General features: G+C 40.6%; 1 long non-coding RNA gene across 1 annotated transcript; it reads right to left on the bottom strand.

Annotated features, from left to right (window-relative positions):
* Nucleotides 1-92: 92 nt before the first annotated feature.
* Nucleotides 93-17,585, bottom strand: LOC112657646 (uncharacterized). Its single transcript, XR_003135198.3, has 3 exons — nucleotides 17,244-17,585; nucleotides 7,055-7,147; nucleotides 93-213 (listed from the first exon to the last, which is right to left on the bottom strand). It is a non-coding gene; the product is annotated as an uncharacterized LOC112657646 (long non-coding RNA).
* Between the last annotated feature and the right edge of the window lie 81 nt (nucleotides 17,586-17,666).

Genomic DNA, 17,666 nt, shown 5'->3' with positions numbered 1-17,666 from the left:
GTGCTCATCCCATCAAGTGCCCCCGTCAGTGCCCATCACCCAGTCACCCCATTCCTCTGCCCACCTCCCCTTCCACTACACCTTACAAGAACTCACTTTGTTCCTGTCTCCAGGAGCACATGGTGCAACCCCAACTTGGCATATGCTCCTTTGGGTTATTGATAGAAGTCAATGAAAAGTATAAGACTGGAAAACAACTCTTCATGCTATACTCTGTGGGATTGATGCAGATGTTTTAAATTGCTTTTTAAGAACTTGAAAGTGTTAGAAATCCTCCCATAAACCTCTTATAATATGCAACAATGTATTTGCTATGAAGTCACTCTTTTGGTAATTATTTCTTGAGCACCAACTATGTGCCAAGCCCTGAGAATAGGGCTGGGAATAAGACACATCCTGCCATCACCAAGACAGACCTTCTTTTTTTTATTTTATTTATTCATGAGAGACACAGAGAGACAGGCAGAGACATAGGAAGAGGGAGAAGCAGGCTTTCTGCAGGGAGCCTGATGCAGGACTCAGTTTCAGGACCCCAGGATCATGATCTGAGCTAAAGACAGATGCTCAACCACTGAGCCACCCAGGTGCCCCCACCAACACAGATCTTCTAAGGATTGCTTGCTGCTTCTCATAAAAATCCAATTGCCTATTTCATTTCACTGTTAGGGTCAAAAGTCAAAAATGATGAAGTAGAAGAAGATGAAAATAGTGGCAGTGGGAGGAATAAAAGTAACAGGAGAAAAAAGGAACAGTAACTTACAAAAAGCTGCCTTTGAGCCATTTCACACTTGGGCTCAATAAGCACTTATGGAGGTACCCTTCTGTGCAAAGTGGTGTGATGACCACAAGGACAACTGAACACTGTGCCAACAGACAAGATGGGGGGAGATGGGAGGCGGCTATGTGGAAATGCTAACTAAATAAAAGGCAGCATATGAAATAAGAGCTGTCTTACAAGATTAGAACAACAGAGAAGGATTCTCAGAGAAGGTGAACTTTGCAGCCAGATCCTGGTATGGCTTGTCCCAGATGGAGAAGGTGGTTCATCCCAGTATAAAGAAAGAATGTGAACTAAGATGCTAAGGCACAGAAGTGCATGGCACATACAGAGAGAATGGTGAGTGACCATCTGAACCAGGTAACAAGGTGCTTGGGGTGAGGATGAAGTGCCAGGTGAGGCTGAAAAGCTGGGTCAAGACAACTTGAATGCAAAGGAGTTTGAAATTTATTTTTTAGATCTCAAGGAGTCACATAAACACACTGAGGGTGCAGGATAGTAGAAGAATACGAGTGATTATAGTAATACAACTAACACCAAAAGGGTGACAAATGACTAGGCCTCTGCTAAAGCAACTACAGTGAGAATATAAGGGAGATGCTCACCTGTCCTCCATCCTTTCTCTTAGTTCAATATGCCGAGACCCACTGTGCCCAGAGGAGCCACTAAGAGATGATGTGGAGGGAGAGGAGACCTGAGTTGATGATTGACCAGATGTTGGGTTTCAAGACCAAAGCTGCCCCTGAGTTAGTGCTTCCTCAAATTTCATACCCAGGCAGCTCACTTGCCTCACCCTAGCCCCAGCTCTGTCTAAGACTAGCTGTTCAGGATAATGCAGCACCATTTTTCAGGAGAGAGCCCAGAAGACCTGGTGTGAGGAAGGAAGATAAATAAGCTGGGTTTGGTGCCCACCATTTTTTTATGGTTACTAGATACAGAAGAGGATCTTTCTTTCCATGTGTGCTTTCTAATCGACAGCCTTTAGGATCAAGTTTCCTGTAAATGGCGTCACTGTGTAGAATTAATTAACCTTCCTCCCCATCTACATTTGCAGTGTTTTCCTTCTTCCTGTTGGCCCAGAATTCCTTTCAAAAGCAGCTGCTCATTAGGAGGATCTGAGGATGAATTCAATTTGTTGGCAGTGGTGGAGAATATTTCCTGAGGAGACTCCTGCCTTTACGAAATTATAGGTGTGGACATAGAATTTTACCAAATGGGCACGAGGAACATAATATCAGTCAAGATGATATTAGAGGTGATGGATACAACATGAGGATCCAAATAACAGGTAAGAAGAGGACCAAGAACAGAATCTCCAGGGACCCAAAGTGAGTGTGATCCTGAAAGCTGTGAATAGTACAAAATTTGTACAGCCTATGGATGAGCTGAACCACCAGAGGGTAGATAGATACAAAAGCTGTGGTATGCTTTATGGATCATTTCAGGAATAAAAGAAGTAGAATAGTTCATACATATCTGCTCTTTCCCCACCTATGTTAGTTTCCTGGGGTTGCCTTAACAAAATGCCAAAAACTGAATGACTTAACACAACAGAAATTTACTCTCTCCCTATTCTAGAGCCTAGAAATCCCAAATTAAGGTGTTGGCAGGGCCAGATTCTCTCTGACTGCTGTAGGGGAACCCTTCCTTACCTCCCCTAGCTTCTGGTTGTTGCCAGCACTGTGTAGTGCTCTTTGGCTAGTAGATGTCTCATTCTAGGCACATGGCCATCTCCCCACCCCACCGCCGCCTGTGTATCTTCACGTGGCCTTCCCTCTCTATCCAGATTGCCTCTTTTTACAAGGATAGCAATCATATTGGATTAAGGCCCACCCTCGTGGCCTCACTATAATTTGATGGTCTCTGTAAAAGACCCTATTTCCAAATAAGGTCATATTCTGAGGTACTGGGGTTCAGGACTTTAGCATATCTTTTTTGGCAAGACACAATTCAACTCATAACACCACCCCAGGCTTCACATCAGCCCTTATGCCATTGTGTAGACTTTTCCTCCTGTGTAGAGCCCAGAACTGTTTCTCCTCCTATTCCCCACTAGGGAATTACTGCTGAGAAGTGGAACTGCTCCTCCCTTACTCAAGGTCCTTGAGTGTGGCTGAGCGCTGGATCTTGCTTCTCTATTACAGGATTCCAGCAACTACCACACTGTCCTTGAAGAGAGCAGCTCCCAACACCCAAACTCTAGCACTTTCATCAGAGTATAGAGAAGCAGATGGGGGATTTAAAGAGCCACCATTGGTGATTTGGTGTTAGCCAGTGTAGTAATGACTTCTTGCTCTGCTGATCCAGGCAAAAGGGCTATTTGCCTTCATACTCCAACCTGCCTCTCTACTGCTTTATATTGGCACCATCTTCAAGCTCCTAAAAATGATTTTTTTTTCTTTTTTGCTTTTCTTTAGTTTAATACACTCAATGTCCAGAATTAGTTTGGCTGGCCACTTTTTCTGTGACAGATAAATTGAAATGAATTGTTTCATATCCTGCGCCACAGGATTCCTTCTAAAGGAAATCTGCTGGAATGAGCTCTTCCTGGTTGTTCAACAGAGTTTTTCAAGTAGAAATTAAAGGACACTACATAGGGACACAAGAAACTAAAGCATTAAACTCATTGGTAAAGTAGATTTTATTTTTTATTTTTTTTAATTTTTTTTATTTATTTATGATAGTCATACAGAGAGAGAGAGAGAGAGAGAGAGAGAGAGGCAGAGACACAGGCAGAGGGAGAAGCAGGCTCCATGCACAGGGAGCCCAATGTGGGATTCGATCCTGGGTCTCCAGGATCGCGCTCTGGGCCAAAGGCAGGCGCCAAACCGCTGCGCCACCCAGGGATCCCCGGTAAAGTAGATTTTAAATCAAAAGTTGTATTTAGAGCCAAAGAAAGTGATTATATAATGATGAAAGGGTTGATCCAATGGGGACATATAACAATTGTAAAAATATATGCATCAAACATCAGACTACCTAAGTATGCAAGACAAATATTGACATATCTGAAAGTCTAAACTGACAGCAAACAATAATAGTAGGAGATTTCACTACCCCACACTCAATGATAGAACATCTAGACAGAAGGATTGAAAGAAACAAGGGACTTGAACAACTCTATAGACCAAATAGACCTAACAGACATTCAGAACTTTTCACCCAACAACCAAAGAATAAATAATCTTCTCAGTGCATACAGAACATTCTCCATGATAGAACACATGTTTGCTGACAAAACAAGTCTCAACAAATTTAAGAAGATACAAGTTATACCATGTATCTTTTCTGATCACAGTGGAATGAAACTAGAAATCACTAAAACAAGAAAATGGGAAAATTCACAAATATGGGAAGCTAAATAATAGACTCTTGTAATAATCACTGGGTGGAAGAGGAAATCAAAAGGGAATCTTTTTAAAGATTTTTATTTATTTATTCACAAGTGACACAGAGAGAGAGGCAGAGACATAGGCAGAAGGAGAAGCAGGCTCTGCAGAGAACCTAATGTAAGGCTCAATTCCAGGATCCAGGATCACATCCTGAGCCAAAGGCAGACACTCAACCACTGACCCACCCAGGTGCCCCAATGGCTCAGCTTTAATTCATCATGGGAACAAATTCTATGGTAAAGAAACTATATGTAAATATAAATATAAATATATAAATATAAATATAAATATATAAATATATATATATATATCTCCCGGAAAAAAATGAAATAGGAAATATGCTCCTCATTATAAAGATAGGTTAGCAAAATGAATTAAACAATAGCATCAAAAAGATTATATTCTGAGGTGCCTGAGTGACTCAGTTGGTTAAGTGTACAACTCTTGGTTTCAGCTCAGGTCATGATCTCAGAGTCGTGAGATCAAACCTCTCGACCTGCTCTGCACTCAGCATGGAATCTGCTTAAGATTCTCTCTCTCCCTCTGCACCCCCTCTCTGTTGAATAAATAAGTCAATCTTTTTTTAAAAAAAAAAGGTCATATTCTATGGCCAAGTGGAATTTATTCCTGGGATACAAGTTTGGTTTGACATACACAAATCAATGTGATATACCACGTTAACAGAATGAAATATAAAAAAATCATATGATTTTCTCAGAGGCAGAAAAAACATTTGATAAAAATCAACATCCATTCATGATAAATATACTTTAAAATAAGCATAAAAGGAAATTTTCTCAACATAATAAAAGCCACTTATGAAAAGCCCACAGCTAACCTTATGATCAATGGGGGAAACTGAAAGCTTTTCCTCTAGGATATGATACAAGGAGAGGATACCTTTTCTAACCACTTCTACTCCAGATAATACTGGAAGTACTAGCAAGAGCAATCAGACAAGAAAAGATATGAAAGGCATCCGAATCAGAAAGGAAGAAGTAAAATTATCTCTATTTGCAGATGACATGATCCTATATGTAGAAAACTCTAAAGACTCCACACATAGAAAAAACTGTTAGAACAGTAAAGTTTCAGGATATGAAACCAACGTACAAAAATCAGTTGCATTTCTTTACACCGCTATTCATCTATCCAAAAAAGAAATCAAGAAAAAATGTCCCACTTATGATAGCATTGAAAGGAATGAAATACGTAGGAATAAATTTAACCAAGGAGGTAATAGATCTTTATATACTTAAAACTATAAGACATTGATTAAAGAAATTGAAGAAGACACAAATGAAAAAATATTCTATGTTCACAGATTGGAAGAATTAATATTTTTATTTATTATAATTTATGTATTTATTCATGAGCAACACAGAGAAAAGGGCAGAGACATAGGCAGAGGGAGAAGCAGGCTCCCTACCAAGAGCCTGATCCAGGACTCCATCCTAGAACCTTGAGATCACAACCTGATCCAAAGGCAGAAACTCAATCAGTGAGCCACCCAGGCGCCCTAAATTAATATTTTTAAATGTCCATACTACATAAAATGATATACAAATTCATTGCAATCCTATAAAAGTTCCAATGGCATTTTCACAGAAATAAAAAAAGCAATTCTAAAATTCATATTTTAGAAAGACCCTGATTAACCAAAGCAATCTTGAGAAAGAAGAACAAAGTTGAAGGAATGGTACGTCCTGACTTCAGATTATATTACAAAGCTATGGTAATCCAAATAGGATAGTACTGGCATAAAAACAGACACATAGATCAATGGAACAGAATAGAGCACTCAGAAGTAAATTGAAGCATATGATTAACTATTGACAAGGGCACCAAGAATATGCAGTGAGGAAAGGAGGTTCTCTTCAATAAATGGTGCCAGGAAAACTGGATATCCATATGGAAAACAATGAAATTGGACCCTGATACCATATATAAAAATTAGTTCAAAATGGGCTATAGACTTAAACATAAGACTGAAACCATAAAATTCATAAAAGAAAACTGGGGAAAAGCTCCTTGACATTGGCCTTTACAACAATTTTTTGGATATGACACCGAAAACTTGGGCAACAAAAGCAAAAACAAACAAGTGGGACTACATCAAACTAAAAACCTTCTGCTCAGCAAAGGAAACAATACACAAAATGGAAAGGCAGCCTATGGCCTGGGGGAAAATGTCTGAATGGCAAGCTCACCTGACTCCTGCACTGGGCAGTGCTCTCAACACAGGGAAGCAGAACAGGTGTGAGTCTGAAGGGCAGGCCAGGCTGGCAGAGAGAGAGGGTCTAGGCCAGGCCTTCTTGGTTCCCTTTTTAGAATCACTGGAACAAAGGAATAGCATTGTGTGGAGAGGGCCTTCTGATGGGACTGAAGCTTTCAGAGAAAGGAGGCAGCCAGCCCTCCAACACTGTCAGGGAAAAAGTCCAGGTATTAAGAACTTTTTGCTGTTCTTTTTTTTTAAGATTTATTTATTCATTTGAGAGAGAGAGAGAGGATGAGTGGGAGGAGCAGAGGGAGAGGGAGAAAGAATCTCAAGCAGACTCTGCACTGAGCACAGAGCTGAATCCAGGGCTCAATCTCCTGACTTTGAGATTATGACCTGAGCTGAAATCCAGAGTTGGAAGATTAACCAACTATGCCCCCGCCACAGGCAACCCCCTTTTTGCTGTTCTTTTAACTATCACAGAAAATTATTCTAGGCTCTGTATTCAAAAGGTAACCTTGAAAACTAAAAACTAAATGTTTCCAGTGAGTCTGATGAGGCTTTCCCCAACACACACACACACACACACACACACACACACACACACCAGAGCCTGTACACTTGTCATAAACTTCTAGTTATCTGTATTTTCTTTCTGATACTCACATATTAATGGTTCAACACAAAACAGCACCTCGGCGTGTAAATTCTTATCTGGACAAATTGTCCAATGAATGTGATGCATCCAGTCTGAGATAACTAAAAATTGAAATAGGCAGTATTATGATTTCTCATATGGCACTCATCAAATTACCCAGAAATCCTGCAGTACTTGTTATGCTCCAAATACATTTTTTCGAAAGTGCTCTGATTATAAACAAATCTACCACACTATAATCTCTTGGTGGCAAATTATTCCCATCTTCCTTTCTGCTTAATAGAATGTAGCCCATGGCTTTCTGTTTCCCCTAAGTGGGAGAGAACACCCAGATGCTGGCTACCATGAAGTATATTCCCAACTAAGGAAATGGAGCTTTCTTCAGGGACTCTATTATATTCTGTTAGGTTATCTGTGCGAACCCATTTGGGTGCCCCATTTGGGTAGGATCTTTAGCCTTCATTGGAAAGAGCAGTGCTAAACTAAGAGCATTTCCTCCTGCTCTTATAGGGTTTCTTAATAGGTAAAGTACATTCGCGTTTTTTCATTTTTACAAACATTTTCCTTATTTTTAATTTTCTTTAATTTCTAAATTGGTTATATTAAATGTACTTAGCCAATTGACTAATATATATATGTTAGCTATCCAGTTTATTAGTTAATAGATTATTTTAAACCAATTATTTTAAGGCTATTAAAATGAAACCTTTTAGCAATAATATAGCATCATCGAGTCAGACCCTATGCTAGTCTCTTTACAAACATTTGAATCCTCAGAGTTTCAAAATTCTACATGAGAGACAGAACATGAGAGACTCCTAACTCTGGGAAACGAACTAGGGGTGACTGGGTGACGGGCACTGAGGGGGGCACTTGATGGGATGAGCACTGGGTGTTATTCTATATGTTGGCAAATTGAACACCAATAAAAATAAATTTATCAAGTGAAAAAAAATTCCACATGATTAATATTTTCATAATTCTTGTCCAAAGGAAGAAACTAAAACTAAAGATGTTTAAATAACTGGCACAAGTTTACACAACTAGTAGGTGATAAAGCAAGGACTTGGAACTCTTTTTGTCTGATTTTGAGGCCATGGCTCTTTTTTAAAAAACGATTTTACTTATTTATTCATGAGAGACACAGAGAGAGAGAGGCAGAGACATAGGCAGAGGGAGAAGCAGGCTCCCTGCAGGGATCCAGGATCCCAGGACTCCAGGATCACACCCTGGGCTGAAGGCAGCGCTAAACCTCTGAGCCACCCGGGCTGCCCTGGAGGCCATGGCTCTTACTGAGCCATACTGCTTTTCCTTGTTTCTCTGCCCCTCTCCCTACGATCTCTAGCTCAGGAGTAGTGCTGCCTCAGCAAGACTATTTGGTTGCTAGTAAGGAAAAAACCCACTGAAGTATATGAACCATAAATGGGCATTTATTGGAAGAACATAGGGAGTCTAAAGAATTAACTGCAGAGGATTGAGTATTTTCCTAAACACACAATTTTGCTGCTTTGACCTTTGTGGTTAAAGATGGAAGTACTTAAGTTCAGGCATTACCTAACAACTCGAGCATCAATAGAGGCAAAGAAGAAAGTGCCAGAAATCTGAAAGAGCTCTATACCACCACTTAATTTTACATACACATTCATCCTGAACCAGAATCCACATCTGTATTGCAACAGAAAAAGAAATCCTAACAGTTGGAGCCATGGTGACAATTCAGTCTTCAATTTCGGAAGCTCATTCATCTAGCAGAACTGAGAGTTCAGAGTTCTCATTAACTTTGAAATCATGGTTAAGTAAGAGTTACCTTTTTTTTTTTTTTTTACTTATTATTTTTTAAGAGTTACCATTTTAAAAATAATAATTAATAATTCTATATAATGAAATTCACCTGGAACCAAACTTTAACTATATACAATTTAATTTGGTGATTCAAAATGTCCTCAAGGTCTTGTAATAGTAATGATGATTAAAGCCACCATGAATGTCAGTTCTTGCCATACATGCCGATAAAGAAAAGCGCTGTGAGACCTTGAGGAAGTTGCCTATTTCTTCTAGTATTTTTTTTCTAATAAATCATGAACTGCAGTAGATTTTAAATTCCATATTTTTAAAAATTCTGAATACATGAATCTTCCTTATTATCCATTTCAACAATATCTTAAGCATCTGTTGTGTGTGAATTGCTGTGTTGGGTGCTATAAGAGATTCACAAATGAGTAAAATACTGTCCCCACTTTTTTAAAGAGTTCATAGTATAGAGATAATAGCAACAAGTAAATTTATGGAGTGGCTCATCTTGTTCCTGGCATTGTTTTAAACACTTTATATTAATTTATTTAATTCTCATGAATACCTTACAATGAAGGCCCCATTTTACAGATGAGAACATCGAGGCAGAAAGGTTACAAAGCTATTTACTAAGGAGGTATTATACAGAAAAACTATAAGACCACTCAGCCTAGGATAATTGCCACCCATGAAAAGTTTGAACAAAGTGCTTCAGAGATCTGAGATTATTGGGATCAAGGAAGACCTTATGGATGAGACCACTTTTGAGATGGGCTGACAATGTCAGTGTAATTTCAATAGGCAGAGAACCACCTGCAACAACAGACTCTGATTTTCAACACGTTGAATTTGACATGTGGCAGCACAGCCAGACAAGAATGCTTAGTCTACAAGACTAAGACTTAGGGAAGAGGTTGGGCAAGAGATACATACTGAGAGTTATTCACATAGATTCAACTCTGTCAAGAAAGGAGTTTAGCGAGCATGAAGAAAAGACCAAGGATGGAGCCCAGGTGAAACATCCCCTCATGGCTTACAGGAGAAAAGGGACAAGGAGCCAGTGAAGGAAGTGAAGAGGGAACGGCCAGAACCAATTAGGAAGTAAATGTCTAGGGATGGGGGCGGGGGGACACTGGGTGATGGTGTCGAATCCTTCAGGAGAGAAGATGGGTGCCAACAGGCCTTGAGAAAAGACCAATAGAAGATGAAGAAGAGGAAATTAAGAATTCAGAGTGAAGGGATGCATGACCGCCCAGATGTAGACCACATTTTTTAAGAAGTTGGTAATGAAGGGAAGCAGAGAGGGAGGGTGGCAGTAGGGTTCAGTAAAGATGCTCAGGCAAAAGTTCTGAGGAACGCATGAGGTGAGGGGGAGCTGATTGAGAAAGGTCCTTGAGGGGGTGGGAAGGAATGGGATTGAGAGCTGCAATGACTTACTTATATTTTTATTTTCCAAATGAGTCTGGAAAATCTCAACTGCATCCATATATGGAAAGAACAGTCAGCCAGTGTTATCTGACATTTTCTAAATTTGCTAAAGACCAAAAAAGAGAGAGAAGACAGATTTTTAAGTCAAATGGAGAGCTTACCTACTCCCGTGATCTTTACTGAATCATTTTCAGATGAATCATCGTATCTAAAACACTTTTTGGAAATAATTACATTGATTAAAATAAGGAAAATAAGCATACTGCTACTTAAAGATCTTGAGTGCTGGAAATATCTATAAGAAATGCTAAGTGAAAAAAAAAAAGAAATGCTAAGTGAGCATTAACAATCATCCTTGCTACCTTTCTTTTTTTAAAAAAAAAGATTTTATTTGTTTATTTGACACAGAGAGAGAGAGAGAGAGAGAGCACAAGGAGGGGGAGCAGCCCGCAGAGGGAGAGGGAGAAGCAAGCTCCCCACCAAGGAGGGAGCCTGATAGGAGTCTCGATCCCAAGACCGTGAAATCATGACCCAAGCTGAAGGCAGACATCCAACCAACTGAACCACCCAGATGCCCCACCCCACCTTGCTACCTTTCTAAATGAGGATGCCCCCTAAAGCATCAGTGACTTAAGATAATAATAAAGACATTCTTGCTTTATTGGCATTGTTGTTTCAGGCCCAATTTCATTTCTGATTACTCTGCAGATGCTCACTTGAGAAAATTACAATGCCTGTAATTGATAATGATATTCCATCCTACCATGAAGTGTTACCTTAGGCAGAAATAAACTGAACCACCAAGTAGCTGCCAACAGGGAGCAGCTTAATCTGTTCTCCATCAACATTCTCACAGCAGCATTGCCCGAGCATCAAATCCAAACTCCTGAGTTTGGATTTCAAGGCCCTTTGTGGTAAAAACACAACCCAAATTTCTGCATGCACCTTTCCTCTCCATGCACCCCATGCTTATCAGCCACACCTCCGTGACCTTGCTGACATCCTGACCCACCCCAGCCCTAACTCTGTGCCCTGGTGGTGTAGTCTTGAGGTGGTTCTGGGAGACGTGACTGTGTCGCAGACCTGGAGTCAGGAGATTGTTCTGTCGTTGTGCTAAGGTTATCCCCAAGACGACTGACTCTCTCATCATCATGTGATTTTCTGAAAAAATTGGATCATCCTAATAATCACCCTGGAGAATTATGATAAAGACTACATAACTCGTGGAAGCAGTTCTAAAATGTACATTTTATAAAAAGCACACAATGCTTTGGAGGTGTGGTACCCCCCTACACTGTACAGGAATTACATCTGGTTATGAACTGTCCTTCAAACCTTCCCCTTTCCTCCCAATTTCAAGGCCATTTTCTGAAGAATGGGGGCCATATCTTACCCATGTGTTTAGTTGAAGCACCGATGAGAGTATTGGTATGTGACAAAGTCTAACTGATCTGGATTGATCAGAGAAAGTGAGCTTTTAGGGATAATGCAAAGAAAGGAGAATCTTTTGAGGTTGGCAGCTGACATCTCCAGATTCCTACCTCCACTCTCTCCTGTTCCCCTTCTTCTTTCAATTTCTTCTTTTTGTCTTGTCTTTCTCTGAACTCTGTTTTCCCTTCACTAAGAGAATAGCAAAAGAAGCCTCACTCCTTCTCATGGCTCAGGTCTCCATTCTTCAGAGAGTCCCTCCCTGGTGCCACCTAAAGGTCTCTGTTGTATGCTCTCAGGGCTCAGCACAATGTCCAGCACATAGCAGGTACACAACTAATCCGTGAACCAATGAGTCTGATGCCGGCACACGTGTGACCATGGCTTTCTCTGGTGCCTGGCAGGCTTCTTTCCCTCCATGCCAACATTTGTCCTCAGAACCCTCACTGAGTGCTCCAGGCAGCCACTGCTGTCCAACATAAACAACCTGGAAATGAAACCAGTTTCCAACCTTTGGGACAGCAACACTTGATTTAATTACAATAATTTTCACAAAAGGTTGAATGACTGAGAGGTTTAAGGAAGGTGAGGGATGCAGAAAGGACATTAGCATTTTTATTTCAGAAGAAATGCTTTTTATTTTCCATCTAGTAGAAGGAAAAGAAAGGAAATAGCATGGGGTCTGTGGTAAGAACATCGTTATTCTGCTGAAGCTTCGTAATTCCAGTGTGTAAAACTCCACTTTACAAATGAAGAAGGGAGATTAAGAGGTTAAACTACCTAAACTAATCTAAAACCATTAGCAAATGACACGATCAGTATTTTGATCAAAATCTGTCTGGCCCCAAGAAATCGCTGACTATAGAGGAAAACAAATAGTCAAGAGACAAATTTGAAAAGGAGAACTCTTACTCAAGAGTTGTTCCAAAGACCATTGTGGTCTGCCCATAGTATAACTTGATCACGGGCACTAATCCATCTATTTGCTTCTCTAACAATCTGACATTACATAGGGGACTTGTTCTTCCTGCCACTTTGCCACAAATGACTGTGATGGAGGCACAGAAGCTGAGATTTATAGCCTAACTATGAGACAGGCACTTTAAAAGCCATGTGAAGTCCAAGGGGGTAGAGAATCTTTGTCTAATGTATAATCTCTTAGAGACCTAGGCATAGAGTCAATGAGAAGGCTTAAATAGGAGAGAACCTACCAATATAGAGGAGGACCAAGACATCCTTCCTATTCAATGCTAAAAGTTTCACTGATTTCTTTGCAACCCATAGGAAAAGCCCACCCAACCAGTTGGTTTGGGCCTAATGTTGCAGCTAATAAATATTAGTCTGGAGAACATATGCATGGCTGACATTCCATTGGTGATCCTCCAGCTATTTTGAAGACTCTTCTTTCCTGCCAACTCCACAGAAGCTGGAAATCCAGACACTCACTGTCCTAAACTCCCTTTCATGAGTAGTCTTGTGACCCAGCTCAGGCTGTTGAGAAATAAGTGTGTCAAAAGTACTCTGGGCAGATTTCCTTCCTGATGAAAGGACAGGGGGCTTCTACATGTCTCCCCTTTCCAATTCTTCCTAATTTGTACCAGTGCATGATGTCTAGGGTTATGATAGCCATCTGTGACCATGAAGCAACAAGCCTGAGGATGAAGCACAAATTCTAAAGATGGCAGGACATTTGACAAAAAGACCCTATTGACCAACCACTGTTGGGGAGCCAAGGTCATGTGCTAGACATTAGGCCCTGTACTTGGCACTGGTAGCGTCAAGAGTGAGGAAGACAGAGACTCAGTTTACTAGAATTCTCATTTCTCGAGGTTTGAGCACAGTCTAGTACTGAATCATCACATATCCTGAACACAAAGCACTGCAACATGCAACCACCTTCCATAAGTGAGTTGTTCGACACATCTATCAAGAATGATACCTTGACCAGGTCTAAACCAGGATCTAGACACACAACTCAGAAGTTGGGGCTGTCCTTGGAGGTACTAGATTTATGGAAAGAAGCAACAACAAGAGCAATATCATCCTCAAAGACCATGTAAACCTCAGATACTGCAGAAATTGCAACAAGCCTTAATACAGGAATATATATATATATATATATATATATATACACATACTTTCAGGGCTCAGCACGATGTCTAGCACACAGCAGGTACACAACCAATATGCAAACCAATGAGTCTGAGTCTGACTATATATATACCTGAGTTAGGGGTCAAACTCCAGGCAGCAGTTGGGTTCTCCTGGCCCTGTCAGCAGCAAAAGGTAAACAGAAACAATTGCTAACCACAACTAAAGCCAAAAATCAATTTCAGCATGAGCTTACAGAATTCAAATATGTTGTCCTGGCTACTAAGCAAAAGTCTGCCTTAAAAATATTAACTGGAACAGGGTCACCTGGCTGGCTCCCTTGGAAGACCATGCAACTCTTGATCTCTGGGTCATGAGTTGGAGCCCCACATTGAGTGTAAAGATTACTAAATAAATAAATAAACCTAAAAAAGTTAAATGGAACGTGAATGCATCTGTATTACCAAAGTAAGAAAGATGCACAAGAGAATTGAGATGTAGCTTTTGACTCAGTGAACAGCACCTATATAGCTAATAAAGGCTCAGAAAGCTTTTTTATACACTCAACTATATTAAATTTGTATATTTTCTTTATTTTTTTATTTTAAAAAGCTTTATTTTTTCTAATTACAAAGGTATACATGGTTATGGAAAAATATTTAAATACAAAAATACGGTAAAGAAAAAAGTTCACATTACCCACATAAGAGTTTCCTATTCCTGTTATAACAAATTATCATAAATTTAGAGGCTTTAAACAACACATTAATTATCTTCCCCTTCTGGTGGTCAGAAGTCCCACTGGGCTAAAATCAAGGGGTCAGCAAGGCTAGGTTTCTTCTGGAAATTTTGGAGGAGAATCTCTTTCCTTGCCATTTTCACTTTCTAGAAGCCATCTGTATTCCTTGGCTCATGGCCCTTTCTCCATCTTTAAAGGCAACGAGGCAGTGTCTTTAAATCTCTGACTCTGATACTGATTCTCCTGTCTCCCTTCTTTAGTTCTAAGGACTCATGATTACACTGACCCATCTGCATAATCTAGAATACTTTCCCTATCTCAAGGTCTATGGATTTTAACCCCAAATTCCATCTGCAACTTTAATTACCTCTTACCATGTAACATAACATAGTCACAGTTTCCAGGGATTAGGACATTTTAGGGAGGTATTATTTTACCTAACACACCCATAATTTTATTAACCAGGATAAACCACAGTGAACATTTTAGTGAACAATTCTTCCCAGGCCACTTCCCATGCAAATGCACATAGAGATCTACTTATATACATTTATTTATTATATGGATATATAAAAATTGAATATTACACCTGTCTTTTGCTACTTGCTTTTTTTTTACCTAACCTCATGGGAAATGTGTGTGTGTAAATTTCTACCCATTATTTTTAATTAAGTGCTCACTTAACTTAGTCCTTACAACAGTTCTATGAACTAAGAGCTAATATCACCACCACCATCCCTTCAGAGCAAGGATACTGGAGGGCATTCATAGATTAATTTGCTCAAGAGACACCTCATCTGGTTGATGGTAGTACTCATTTTAACTACCCTATAACCATGCTCTTCACCATATGGTGACCTGCTTTCTAGAATATGAAACACAGATGTCCCTTAGGTTATTTAAACTCAGTGTCCCACCATAAACCATTTTGGCTGTTTGTAAGTTTTTACTATTAAAACTAGAACTGAAAGAAACGAGATCATACCCATGTCCTTGGACGCACCTGTGATGATTTTTTTAAAGAACAATTCCTAGAAGTATTACTATATGCTAAGACTTCTTTTTGTATTTCCAAAATGTCCTCCAGACAAGGTATAGTAAATTCACACCCCCAGTGTCAACACTTTGAATTATTATTCTTTTTAATCTTAGTAAGATGAGGAAAATGAATGTATTATTTTTTCTTTGCTAATTTCTTTAAATGTTATTTCAATATGTTTCTTGGGATTTTTTTTTTCTTTTATGAAGTGCTTGTTCATATTACTTGCGCAGGTTTCTACTTGGGATTAATAAAGTTCCCTTTGAAAAGGATGGTTTGGATTTTGTAAGGTCATCCCACATGGAAGGAACTATGAGTCAAAGTAGAAGCTGGAAATACCTCAGAAAGCATGTTCAGGAAAAAGAATGGAAATAGACATAAAAAGTCATAAAATCTGGGTGCCTGGGTGGCTCAGTGGGTGAAATGTCTGCCTTCAGCTCAGGTCATTGTCCCAGAGTCCTTGGATGGAGTCCCACATTAGGCTCCCTGCTCCACGGAGAGCCTGCTTCTCCCTCTCCCTCTGCCTCTTTCTCTGTCTCTCATGAATAAACATATAAAACCTTTTTTAAAAAGTCATAAAATCTAAAATAAATCCAGGAAGTGGGGATGCCCCCTTAAGGATTGGCCTCATTCATAAACAATGGAGAGCAATGTGGTCCAAATGAGATGATGAGTAGAAAGAATATTCTGGTAACAGTATAAAGGTTGGCTTGGGGGGAGGGAGGGCGTTGTGCCAGTCTAGGTAGCTCAAGAAAAGAGGAATTTGGTCACAGGGAATGTTCTACAAGAACGATAGAAACCAAAGGAGATGAAAAGAAGGCTCCAAGGATCAGAAAGCTGTACAACCCTGTACTGTGCCCACATGCCCACACTGACTGCTGAGCAGTAGCAGAGTGCTGAAGGCACTGGCTGGCTCCCTCCGGCCTTCTCTGGAGCCACCAAAACTAGGGAAACTGCCACTCCTGGAGACTAATGTCCCACCAGTCTTGGAGGGCTAATGTCCCACCAGTGCCTCCTATTGGTGGAACTTAGGAAACCATCTAGCAAGAGTGAGAAATGCCATTTCCAGGCGTCCTGCCTCTGCCACACAGAGGAACTCACAGAAGAGCAGGGATAGATCTGAATACTAATAGACCAAATCTAGCGAAAAAGGGGACTCCGGAGAGTGTCCACGGCCAGGCTATGGCTCTCCCTGGAAGGAGACCTGGATTCCAGAACTAGTTTTGTTATTGTCATGCTATGTCTTCTCCAAGGCAGCATATAGTGTGGTGATTCAGGGCTGAGGCTCAGTGTCCTCATTTGAAAATGGGAAATAATACCTACCTCAGAAATTTTTAAAAAGTTAAATGGGTACTATAAAGGACTACAAAAGGTGCCTGGAACTTAGCATTCAACAAATGACAGCTATTGTCATTGTCACTATCTGACCTCAGTTTTGCCAACTGTAGAAACGTTACAAGAGGAGGGTTAAATCATCTTCGGTGATTTCCTGCCAGCCAGAGGAAACGGGAACTAATAGTTAACCTCAATCAGTGCCTGGCTCTGGGCTGAATTTCGGAGATGCAGAGAGAAATAAATGATATCCCTGCAGAGAAAAATAGATAATATCCCTGCCACCCAGAGCTCACCATTTGATAAGAAGACAGAGGAAAATCACTGATTCAAGGTAAAATGTGCTCACCGATAGACCAGATACAGTGAGAGTTCTAGAGGAGTACAGAGATGCATTTTGCAGCATCGTGGAAAGATTTATACGGGCTCCACTTGAAATCCAAAATTATGTTCTCTGCCCGTGGGCAGATCGCTTAGTCATCCTGGCCTGTTTCCTTGGCTGGAAAAGTGGAGACCGTAGAAGAACCTGCCTCACAAAGCCGGTGTAGAGGCGCAGAGATGCCTCCAAAAGTGTGCCTCCGGGGGTCCGCGAGAAAGGGCCCGCCCGAGCTCAGAAATGCAAACGCAAAGGAGGAAAGGGCGGCGGACGCGCGGCCCCGGGCCCCAGGATCGCTTGGTGACTGCGGCCCAGGTTGGCAGAACCCGGCAGGCGCCACCCCCGCGGGCGCCCGGGGCCTCGGCGTCGCTGTCGCCCGTGGCAACCGACCGCCGG

This window comes from Canis lupus, chromosome 8 (genome assembly GCF_003254725.2).
Source record: "Canis lupus dingo isolate Sandy chromosome 8, ASM325472v2, whole genome shotgun sequence".
Lineage (NCBI taxonomy): Eukaryota > Metazoa > Chordata > Mammalia > Carnivora > Canidae > Canis > Canis lupus.
The sequence above is the reverse complement of the archived record's forward strand: the minus strand, read 5'-3'. Positions and strand labels throughout refer to the sequence as shown.